Source organism: Elephantulus edwardii, unplaced genomic scaffold (genome assembly GCF_000299155.1).
Source record: "Elephantulus edwardii isolate Elephantulus edwardi_28Jun2011 unplaced genomic scaffold, EleEdw1.0 scaffold00073, whole genome shotgun sequence".
NCBI classification, from domain to species: Eukaryota; Metazoa; Chordata; class Mammalia; order Macroscelidea; family Macroscelididae; genus Elephantulus; species Elephantulus edwardii.
In genome coordinates, this window is record NW_006399823.1 from 2,107,766 (window position 1) to 2,119,680 (window position 11,915).

Genomic DNA, 11,915 nt, shown 5'->3' on the forward strand with positions numbered 1-11,915 from the left:
GTATAAAGAAACTACCAACTAAAGCCAAAAAAGCACAATCAAGAGAGGAAAAAATTGATAAATGGAACCTTCTGAAGATTAAGTTCCTGTGCACATCAAAATATTCTACAGTAAGGTGAAAAGAAAACCTACTGACTGGGGGAAAAAACCCAAACATTTGGTAATACCATTTCAGACAAGGTCCTCCTATTGAAAGTTAACAGAATCCTACAGTGACTCGACAATAAAAAGACTGATAACACAATTACAAAATGGGCAAAAGACATATAAAGATTTTTCACAAAGGAAGATACTCAGGTGGCCAACAGACACATGAAGAAATGCTTTAAATCACTGGCAATAAGAGAGATGCAAATCAAAACCACAATGAGATATCACCTCCCTCCAAAAGAGGTGGCAAAGTTTAACAGGACAAGTAATACAAGTTAGAGAGGATATGGAGAGATAGGAACTCTAATACATTGTTGGTGGAATTGTAAAATGGTACAACCACTCTGGAAGGCAGTTTGGTATTTCTTCAGAAAGCTGACCATAGAAATTCCATTTGACTCAGCTATTCTACTGCTTGGAATATATTGTGAGAAAATGAGAAATGAGGCGCAAATAGAGACTTGTACACTAATGTTCATAGCAGTATTATTCACCATTGAAAGAACATGGAAACAGCCCAATTGTCCAATCACAATCAAATGGATTGAGAAATTATGGTACATTCACATGATGGAATACTACCTGGGAGCAATAATTTCATAAATCACTTTCTAATTTGGAAGGGACTGGAGAGCATTATGCTGAGTGAACTAACTCAACCCCATAAAGACAAATACTGTATAAGACCATTATTGAAGAAAATGTATGAAGATCCATGGTGGGAAGGATGGGAGTAGAGGGATGTGGATAGGGGGTGGGGGTCACACAATTTGACGGAGGGAGGGAGGGGATAGGTCAAGGAAGTGAGAAGGATTCAGTGTGAAAAACAATGTGTGAGAATTTTGGAAATAAACCAGCATAAAATTTTAAAAAAAATTTCCTTTTTTTAATGCTGTATTTCTTGCCTAAATACAAAACTACAATGTACAAAAGGATATAAAACATGACCATCCTGGAGAGGATGAAATCAGGCTGCTCCTCGGAGGTAAGGAATTTGAAGCTGCATCTCACATATTTTGGGCATGTTCCAAGGAAGGACCAGTCCTTGAAGGGGAACATCATGCTTGGAAGGATGGAGGGACAGTACAAGAGAGGATGACCCTGGTTGAGATGGATTTACTCAGTGACTGGGATAATGGGGGTAGGTGTGTCAGAAACAATGAAATTAGCTCAAGATAGAGAAGGGTTCAGAGCTGTTGTGCACAGGTCACTATGAGTCAGAGTCTACTGGACAGCAAATAACAACAACAACAACAACATAGTTCCTTTTGGAAAAATTAATATTGTACTCTCCTCCTATCTGTCCCCAGAGGACCACAAGGATAGACTTAACAGTTGTTAAGGAATGAAAAATACATTGCTCATTATAGGCATGGCAGAGCCTTGCCCTGTATGGTGTAGCCCAGTTGACAGCCATAGAAGTTTTTATTTGATTCATATGTGAGCATTTAATTGTAGGTTCTTATTAAAACATTCAGCACAGAAAGTTGATATGGGTGGATGATAGCAAACCTGTTAAGTCACGAAGGCTGGAGGCTGAACAAAAATTTGAGAAAAAAATACAGCAAAAACAAACAGGTGTCAATGGATTGTCTTCAAAACGAATAGTGCGTCATGCTTTTAATCTGTCTCTGCAGCCCTGCTCCAGCAAATGTTTTAAAGGGATCTTGCCAATCACTAAAATTTCACTAACAAATAATATTTTTTTTTAATTAAGAACACTTTAAAATTTTTACCAGCTTTTCTATATTGCCAATTTGTGCATGCTTTGCAAATCCTGACATTTACTGCAAGGATTAAACTACATTTTAAAAAATCTACTTTATGCCTATTTATATTCCGTTACTATGTTAATCATCTGACTCCAACATCCATTGAACTTCAAAAAATAATTTTTACATTTTAAAGTTAGGTTAGACAATCTTCTCTGATTACTCTTATGTTAACAAAAAAATGGAGCTATATTTTACATCTACTTTTGTATGGAAAAGTAAGTGTCAAGAGATCAAATTCTATTTTTAACAATGACCATGGGATAGTACTTAAATTAAACTTATATATTCATTTTGAAAGATGTGCCATCTTTAAACACTGATTCCTATCATTAGTTGGTATTTATGTTGTCCCATTTACTCATGTTGCAGTATGTTCAGCAGTAGGATTTTGGCATTAGTAGAGTGTACATATTTACTTATAAATACATTTAAAAGGTACATTATATCATTTATTTCACTCAGATGGCAGTCTTTCTCTCCAATATAGTTCACATTTCATTTGCCTCATATACATGCAACAGATGGATTTGAATTATAATGTAAGCAAAGAATATTAAATATGTCATGGACTGCCTGAAAAATCAACAAAGCTTTCTTGGAAAAAATACAGACAGACAGTTTTTTAGAAGCAAAAATAGTGAGACCTTGTTTCATGTACTTTGGGTATGTTGCCATAAAAGGCTAACGTTAGAGAAGAATAACCTGCTTGGTAAAGCAGAGGATCAAGGAAGAAGAGGAAGACCTTCAACAAGTTGGATCAATGCAGAGGCTTTATCAATTGTCTCAAACAAATGGCAACAGGTATGAAGATTGCAAAAGACCAGTTCATGTTTCATTCCCTTAGATACAGGATCTCTATGTTCTGCTCTGAGGACACCTACCAACAGCAGTAACAAGAATTTATAGCAGTCTTTGGTAGCACAAATGGCAAACAACTCAGATCCTAACCTAAAAATTGACATTTCAAAGAAATCTAGAGACTCCTCGGGGGCGGGGGGGGAAGCTTAGTGATATGCCTCTCAAAAGTTGCAGCTGTTAAAAAGTCTACAGCGCACAGCTGTACTCAACAATTTATGGAATAGTAGTGAGTCAGAATCAGCAAGAAGGCAACTGGTAATAAGTGTATAATCCTATATTTTTAAAATATCATGACGTTGAATAAAAAGTTTCAAAGTGAAAAATTTACTTGAGAAGAAGGAATATCATCAAAAGATTTATCCTCTTGCTTATATCCAGAAATGATGACTTAACACTGTATTTACCTATACAGAATATGCGTCTTTTGTTCTACTGGGCGTAGCAACCAGATTGAAAGGTCATTTTACACTTTTATTATACTATTAATAAGATTAAAAAATAAAGTATAAACTCTATTATTTTCTTGGATTGCAAAGGAAACAGTCAGTGAGAGAGATCAGGGTCTGTTTTCTTTTACTTTTCAAGATTGGAGATTGGAGAAAATAGCGTGACAAACTTCTTTCCATACCTCCAGCATATAAAAGAGCTCAGTTTCAGATTGGACATTCAGTTACATCTCAAGGTTTCCAAGACTGACGTTAAAAATCCCCATTTTCTAAGAAAGGTTAGTACGTGAACTTTTTCTTATGGGATCTCTATTTATTGATGAAATGTATAAATGTTCAAGAATTATTTTCTTGTATTTCTGGCCAAATTCATGTCTACATACATTATCTATTACTTATTTTTCCTTTAGTCAAGTGGCGTCTTTGGCTAAATGTGTGAGCAAATTGTTGAGAGTTATAAAAGTGATTATAAGAGACACAGTCCACTCATTTCTGTAACATGAAAAAGGGAGGAGAATGGGAAAATATTTTTATTCATAATAAGTGGTGTTCAAGACATTTTCATAGAAATATTGAATTGGAAAATGTTGGGTCATCTATAGTTAAACAGTATTTTTTTTTTTTTTAGAAATCCATTTTATCAAATTAGGAAGTGTTTGATAATGAGATGATAGATAAGGCTTAAGAAATGTAGTTTTTCTCAAAGCCTGTGAAATATCTCCATCATTGACCCTTTGGTTTGTCCAGGTCTTGCTCTTTGGCCTCCAAATGTCTTGCAAAGAGAATTATCTAAATGTGTATACTTGGTTTGTTATTTGGGCAGATTTATAATTTTGTTACTACTTAATTGTTGTAATCATGAGAGACCACAGAAATATATTCACTCAAGATTTCCCATTCAAAAAGATGCAATATTAGAAACATGTATCCTTCTACATCTCACGACTGCATTATTTCAATACTATTTCTTTCACTGAACGAGGAAAGAATGTGTTAAATCCTAAATAATTTTCTATTATCTTTATGCAAAGATAAAATTGTATGTGCGTTTCAGGTTGGACACAAGGATCAGCAATGCCTGAAGTAAGTATTGATTGGCTGGATGAGTGTCAGAGGCATCGTTTAGATGAATTGTTGTTGATGAAAACAATAAGGTTATTGGTCCAGAAACCAAGAGGAATTTCCACCTGAATGAAAATATAGAGAAAGGTAGTGTGGATATTTTGGCTATATTTTATCCTTTCTTGCATGAACTGACAATGGTGCTTCACTCTCTTTGCTGTCTTATAGTAACCAACATGTAGTTGATCCTCCAACAGGTTTTTGGATATTGTAAGTCACAAAGGAGATTGTCTGTCTTTCTCCTGTGGTGAATTCAAAGCAGCAGGAAGGTACCACTGAGATTAGCCTCCCAGTTCTCTGGGGACAGACAAGGCCACCAGCTTCCTGATAGAGATGTAAACAGGTATAAAATCAAACATTTATGATAGGGGACACTTCCAATCACCTAGTGTTCTTATTAATTGTCATCTTTAGGAGAAAGCTCAGAAAGAGATTAAGTTACGTTTGCTTAGCTTGAACAGATATGTTTTCATTAGATGGAGCCACGGCAATGCCAGGCTGGACGTTCAGTGCTTCTCTAACTTTTACACAGTAGACACACAATGGATTTTTCTGCTGGAAGCATTTGTTTGTGACAGACAGAGCTCGAGCTCAGGAAGGAAAACTAATTACTCTACTGACTCAGTATTTGTGGGTTCACATGAACAGGTATTTATTTCCTCAGGACTGCTGCACCGAGCCTTCAGTGTTCTCTTATTCTACATGGAGAATAAAGTCTTAATTCAACAGAGAGCAGACATGAAAGTTACTTTTCCTGGTGAGTCTTCAAATTATAATTTACTTTCCAAACCACACCTTGTTGACATGATTAGACTTTAATGTATCTGAGAAATAAATTCTCAGAAACGAGGGCCATAATCCAGGTTTCACTTTATTAAATAGCTGTTTCCTCCCTGAGATAATAGATAGTATGGACATGACCTTAAAATGAGAGGGGATGGGGAAAGATTCAACCAATTGCCATCAAATCATTTCAGAGTTACGGTGATATTCTGTAAAGCAGAAGAGAATCTTGTTGAATGGCTTATTTTTTCGGATCACTAGTCCTTTCTCCTCAGGCATGTGTCGGAGAACTTATACCATTAACCTTTTGTACCAGCAATCATGTGCATAGTAGGTCTTATCTAAGGATTTAGATGATTAGGATAAATAACATTTGGCATAAAAATAGTGTTATAATGGCAAAAATAATTACCCAGACTTAGTGTTATATATTCTCCCACACTTTCATTTTTCTCCCATGGAAGATAAAATTGGATTTGAACTGCCAGAGGGGCACAAACATAGCATCACAAATCCTTCCAGACTAGGCCACCAGAGCCCCCTGACAGAGATGTGCCATTGAGTACTATCAAGTTAGAATAGATCTGTAGCTGAGCATCCAGCTGGTGTTCAGAGGCAGTTAATTATACAAGAGGATATTTCCCATCTTTCTCTTGTGAAACAGCTGGTGGAATCGAGCCAAATGCTTTCAGGATTGCAGCATAGGTTTTTACCAGCGCTTCCTAAACAGGAATATATTGTTGTTGTTGTGCACCATGGAGTCAGGACTGACCCTCCAGCGGGTTTTCAGAGGTAGTAAATCACATGGGAGAAGATTGTCTATCCTTCTTTCAGGACAGAGATATGTATTGTTGCCTGGCATAGAAAACTGTGGCAATGAAAATTCTTCTGTTTATTGTCCCTATATTTGAGCTTCTTTGGCTCACAGAAATTTTCAGTGTCTGAAAAGAAATAGAAAGAGGTTTAGTGAGGAGTCTGTTCCCTACTTTCATCGTAAATAGTATTGCCATTACTGAAGTAGAGTCAAAGAAGTTTACAAAGGTATTAAGCCTGAAAATCTTTCTGTACAACTTCAAACAAGATAACCCTTCTTTTGGAATATGAGTCTGGCCTCCTCAGATCCATCCCAAGCCCTGCACACACTGACATGTTCCTCTTCCTCCTAAATTAGGCTGTGTTGGATAATTTTTGTGTGTGTGTGTGTGTTGGATAATTTCTAGGGCTGATTGCTATTCTAACAGTTTTAAAATAATGTAACAAGACATATATTAACTAACTTTCAATCAGTGGTAGTGTAGTAAGTATCAGTTGTACAGTAAAGACAATCCATTCTTAAGAAGAGCTCAATGGAATGTACTTGGGGCGGTGGGAGGGGTGCAGGGGGATTGTGTACCAGGGAGGGAGTCTTTCTTTTACTTTTGAAAGAGAGGAGCAAACTGGGGGGCGGAGGGAAAGGGCTGGGCGGGTAGAGAAGTGCAGCAATGAATGAACGGAAATCCAAATTCTCTGTAAATGTTCATTAAAATTATTAAAAAAAATTTTTAAAAAGGCAGTTTACCATGACACTCTAAGAAAAAAAATTAAGAGCTCAGTGACATAATGGCCACCACATTCATCTTCTCAGATCAAATTTGTTGCCATGAGTATCCAAGTACAATTGTGCTACATGGGGGTTTTTATGGCTAATCTTTCAGAAGATGATCATACTTCCCTTCTTAGGTTCTGTGGTGTGAACTAGAGTCTCCAACCTTTTAATTAGGAACTGTCTGTATTAACAATTTGTACCACCAAAGGATCCTATCTTGTTGATACCCAAAAACTCTCACAGCCCATAAATGCTACAGAGAGCAGAATTCTCACAGAACACTCAAAACAAATCCTAGTTCTTGGTCTTCATCCAGGCTACACTTCAGATGATTCCATCTTTATCTTGAGAATCTGTGTTTTTATTTAATATATTCAGTCTACAGGTCGCAGTGTACAGTTCACTGTATGGTAATGACAGTTCATGAGGTACTTTCTATGTTCATTCTCTCTAGGGTATTACAGTGATTCTTGCTCTTGTCACCCTTTATATACCCCGCTGGAACTGGAAGAGCAAGATGCCATTGGAGTCAAGAGAGCAGCCCTGAGGAGGATGCAGGCCGAGCTGGGGATTCCTCCTGGACAGGTACCTGATATCTGCCTAGAATACACTGATGTAGCGAGTAGGTGGCATTCAAAGAAAAGGGAACAAGAATTCCACAACCAGATTTGTGTTGTTGGCCTCATAAAGATGCTGTTACATATAAGAGACATATCTATTAGTTCTAGGTAGAGTTGAGCTTGTTTAGGAATCAATCTTTGTAAAACAACAAGAAAGAAGGTATTCAGATTTTAAATTAATAAAACGTTCTAATGGAATTTTAACACCTTTATTCCTTTAAGAAGATGATTGAGAAAGAAAATGAATATTTTCTTGGCAAAGATTTCCAGTTCATATCGAGGGAAGAGATAGTCTTTAAAGTATGACACAGACTGATAAATTGACACAAAAGCAATACCAAAACAGATTACTACACTGTTTTCAACCTACAAGTTTAGTGATCATTAACTAAGTTTAGATAATTAACTCTTTTGAGTGAAAATATATCTATCTCTACATTCTGTGTTTTCTATATGTGGTTGTGTCTACATCCTGTATTTTCAACATTAGTGTTGTTCATTTACATTCCATAAATTTTTGTCATAGGTTTCTGTTGAAGACATTTTGCCCATGCCAATCTATCATCACAAAGCAAAATCAGATGCAAATTGGGGAGAACATGAGATTTGTTATCTTCTGCTTATTAAAAAGAATGTTCCTCTGAATCCAGATCTGAGTGAAGCAAAAAGTGTGTCCTACATGAACAAGGAAGAGTTACAAGAGCTGCCGGATAAAGGAGCCAGAGGAGAAGTGAAAGTGGCCCCTTGGTTGAGAACCATAGCAGAGAAGTGTCTACCTAAGTGGTGGGATCACTTAGATGATATAACACAATTTGTTGAGCTTGATAAAATACACAGAGTGTAAGAGCATGACAAGAATTAACCTTAAATATTGTACTCAGATAAAAAGCACCAAGAATGGTACAACAGAAATATTTTACTTATTATTAGCATGGATGAAAGAATCTTTATTAAATCTGACAAATATTTTTTAAAACTAATACATTATAAATATGATTATGCATTCCAAGGACATAAAATTATACTAAAATTAAAAATCCATCAATTTAGTTTATCAAATCTATAGTACAATAGAGAAAACTAGTTTATAAGTTTCTGATATGCACAAAAATATTTAGCACACTTTCATAAATCAAAAACCAAACCAAAGTATCTTAGGACTAGAGGGGAACATTCTTGATTAAATAAAAAGTTGGTAGGAAAAAACCCTCTAAGTGATATACTATATGAGAAATTCTAAAGAGACCCCAAAATGGCTACACTTATGTTAAGCCAGCTGAGTTCTTACTAGATTTATTTTTCTAGTTTCTTTTAGGAGCACAAGCTGACACTTTTTCTTACTATTTTTAACCACTTAGAAAAAGAAATCAAGCAGGTGATGATTTTTTCGGTTAGCATTGTTTGTTCTTAGCATTTTCTGTTAGCCTATATAATCTTTCATTTACCTGTATGCAGGGGACTGTTTATGTAAGGACAAAAAATAGCTACTTCTTCCCACTTTAGCAGAATCTTTTTGCGGGCTGGCCATCTCCACATCCTTGCTATACTGTTTTCCCGGGTTAGTAAGTTTTCCTTTTCTAATAAACTGAAGATAGTAATGTCTCTTAGTCTGTCTCCTGGTCAGTTTTTTGGTCTGTCTGCAAACACAGTCTCTGAAGGACTATTCCTCTGGGTATCGAACCCCAACACATGCTTAAAGGGGAAATGTTGAAAGTTTACCCTTTGATGAGGAGATGAAGGGACCAGCTGCGATACAAGAGTTGTTATCAGGTTTAGGCAAATGCAGGTGAAGGTGACTCTCATACACCATAGTTTGTGGCAGCCATACACTTCTTTAGTGATTTAGCAAACCAAAGAGATTGTGTGCTTATGGAACTTCCAATCAGCTGAAAGGACATTCTTACTGTATGACTGTATGCTATTATAAAACTAAGTAAATGGAATCTTGATTCAAATCCCTCTGTCTTTTGGTTGAACTTGTGCTTCACAAAACTTATTCTGCCCTGCTGTCCTTTCCTTCAACATCATATTAGAAATCCTTCTATTAAGATAAAATAGGAGAGGAATAATTGTGTAAAGATGAAAAGAAATACAACTGTAAATATCTTCCACCATAAGGCTATGCATGCAGAAAATGAAAACAATACCAATTAAAATAAGCAACAATACTGCATTTTTAAGCAAATAACCTGAGCTTTTTGCAGTGTTTGCTAACTATGTTTTCTCCCTTTAAGGGTTTTCATAAGCACTGTTGTAAGATTTTTACATGTTGTTGTTGTTGTTGTTAGGTGCCGTTGAGTCTAGTACGACTGAGCGTGACCCTATGTTTGTTACACAAGCTCATAAAAACACCTTTTGTAGGGGAAGGGACCACTGCCAAACTCTAGAAAGCTATGGTTATTTGCATAAAAAGTTATAGAAAATAAATTTAGTGAAGTTGTTCAAAACATGTCCAAATACACAAATGTCGCATTTCCTTGACAACTTAGTTGAAATGTACTAATTCCTTGAAATGTACAATTCACTTAATATGAAATAGATGTTTTTCCTTGCCTGCCTCTGGAAACTCTATGAACAGTGCTCAGGTTTTTCATTCCTAGGGTCGCTATGAGTCCTCTACGACTCGACGGCACTTAACAACAACAACAATAACAACATATTTTCAAGTGATTTACACTTTTGGAAATCTCAATGGAGTCAGTTATGAGCCAGTTTTAACTTGATGGTAGTGTGTGGGTGAATGACATAAAATTGCATTTCTCATACCTTAAATACAAAATTTGATATAACCACGTGGTAGTCATTGGTGATGTTATGCAGCAACAGTAACAGTTCATATCCTAAATTCGACTAGGAAAAGTTGGGTATTCCAGAGAATGCTTCAGAAAAAGTTACATGGATCGTGCTTGTTTCATACACTCATAAGCTCCTGGCCATTATGATGCAAGGATTTTACAGAAGAACTTGCAGTAGTAAAAAAAAAAACCAAAAAACAAAAAACAACTCCTTTGCAATTACTATCGGATAACAAGTGTTAAGAGAGCTGCAGGAAGGGAAAACAACTTCATAGAAGACATGACTTCCAGAGACGAGAATACAAAGAATACAGGCAGAGGGCTAAGTCGACTAGATGCACTTGCACTGTGTAAGGCCCTGGAGCAACTAGTTTGGTCCCGGTTTATGCAGTGTTCTCATGGATTTAAACCCATGCTGTTAGTATGCTTTGAACCAGAGGTAAAAATATTTTGGTGGGGTTTCCTCTGGAGATTCACTGTGTCTATTAAAAAAAAAAAATACCACTGTTGAGCAGTCTGTTTTGAATATTCAATACAAAAATTATTTTTCTCCAAACCTGAGGTACCAGACCAACCACTTAAATGCAAAAGCTTTCATATGCCATTTGTACAATTGATGAGAAGTAGTTAGAAGAAAGATGCTATGATTTGTTTCAAAACTATACTTTAACATCATTCTTAAAAGTCAAGCAGTGTGTGAATATTATGGCTGGACTTTTGAAAATAGGTGAGCTGATTAATTTTTTAAAAATTTTTCTTTAAAAAAATTTTTTTTCTTTAAAGAACGTTTGCAACTTTGACAGAACATCTCCTAGGTATTCATTCTGTAGTTTTGCAAGCCCCAAAATGTGCATGAAATTGGCTTTGAGTATATGAATAGAGAACTTCTCTGGCATGGTTTTGCTGAGTTGCTGATTTTTCTCTTATCACTTATTAACGTCCAAAATTGAAAGCCAAGTTATCTTCATGGTGTATTACTCTTACTGGTGCTCCTAATAGTGACAATGCTACCAGTGGCAAAGAATGTTTTTTATGTGGAGAGTGGCCCATCATGCCTCATATTATAGCATGTGAACATATCATCTGTTACTACTCTATTAAGAGCAATTTCTTCTTTGACATGTATTTTACTTGTTCTAAGTGTGTCACACATAACAACAACAAGTGTGGTACAGAAGTGCACAGTTTGCAGCCTCGAAAATCAGGAATTGAAATGTCAGAAGTGAATCCTATATAAAAACTAAAATCGTTTCTCTTAAGTAAAGATGTATTATGTTTAATTCTTCATATTAGTCATCCTAAGTAGAGTATTTGGATGTCTGTTATGACAGGGTGGATATGCCTCTTAGCCACTGTTCCTTTCTAAGCATAACAAACTGCTAATCCTCAGAAATCATATGATTGTTAAGGTATTTTTAAATTTCATTTTCAAATTTTAATTTCAAGCATGATTTATAGTTTTTGTCATGTGACTATTAAGAATGTTCTTTCATTTTACTACTTTTCTGGAAAGGGGTTGAATTATAAAAAGAAAATATTCTGAAAACTCTGAAAAAAACCCAAAACCCCACAATAACAGTTCACTCAAAGTCAAACTCATTGCCATCTAATTGGAAATGGCTCATAGTTGACCTTCTAGTAGGTTTTCTGAGGTTGTAAATCATAACAGAAAATTGCCCATGTTCACCACAACAAGATAAAGGTAAAGAATCCAATAGAAAAATGGGCACAGGATATGAACAGGCACTTCACCGAAGACGACATTCAGATGGCTAACAAAC

The 11,915-nt window shown here is 35.9% G+C and overlaps 3 pseudogenes; 2 read left to right on the forward strand and 1 right to left on the reverse strand.

The window, feature by feature from the left end:
* The window catches only part of LOC102875666, an 88,155-nt pseudogene that overhangs the window by 43,986 nt on the left and 32,254 nt on the right, over nucleotides 1-11,915 (reverse strand).
* On the forward strand, nucleotides 4,304-8,183 carry LOC102854136 (annotated as a pseudogene).
* LOC102853735 lies at nucleotides 10,415-11,371 on the forward strand (annotated as a pseudogene).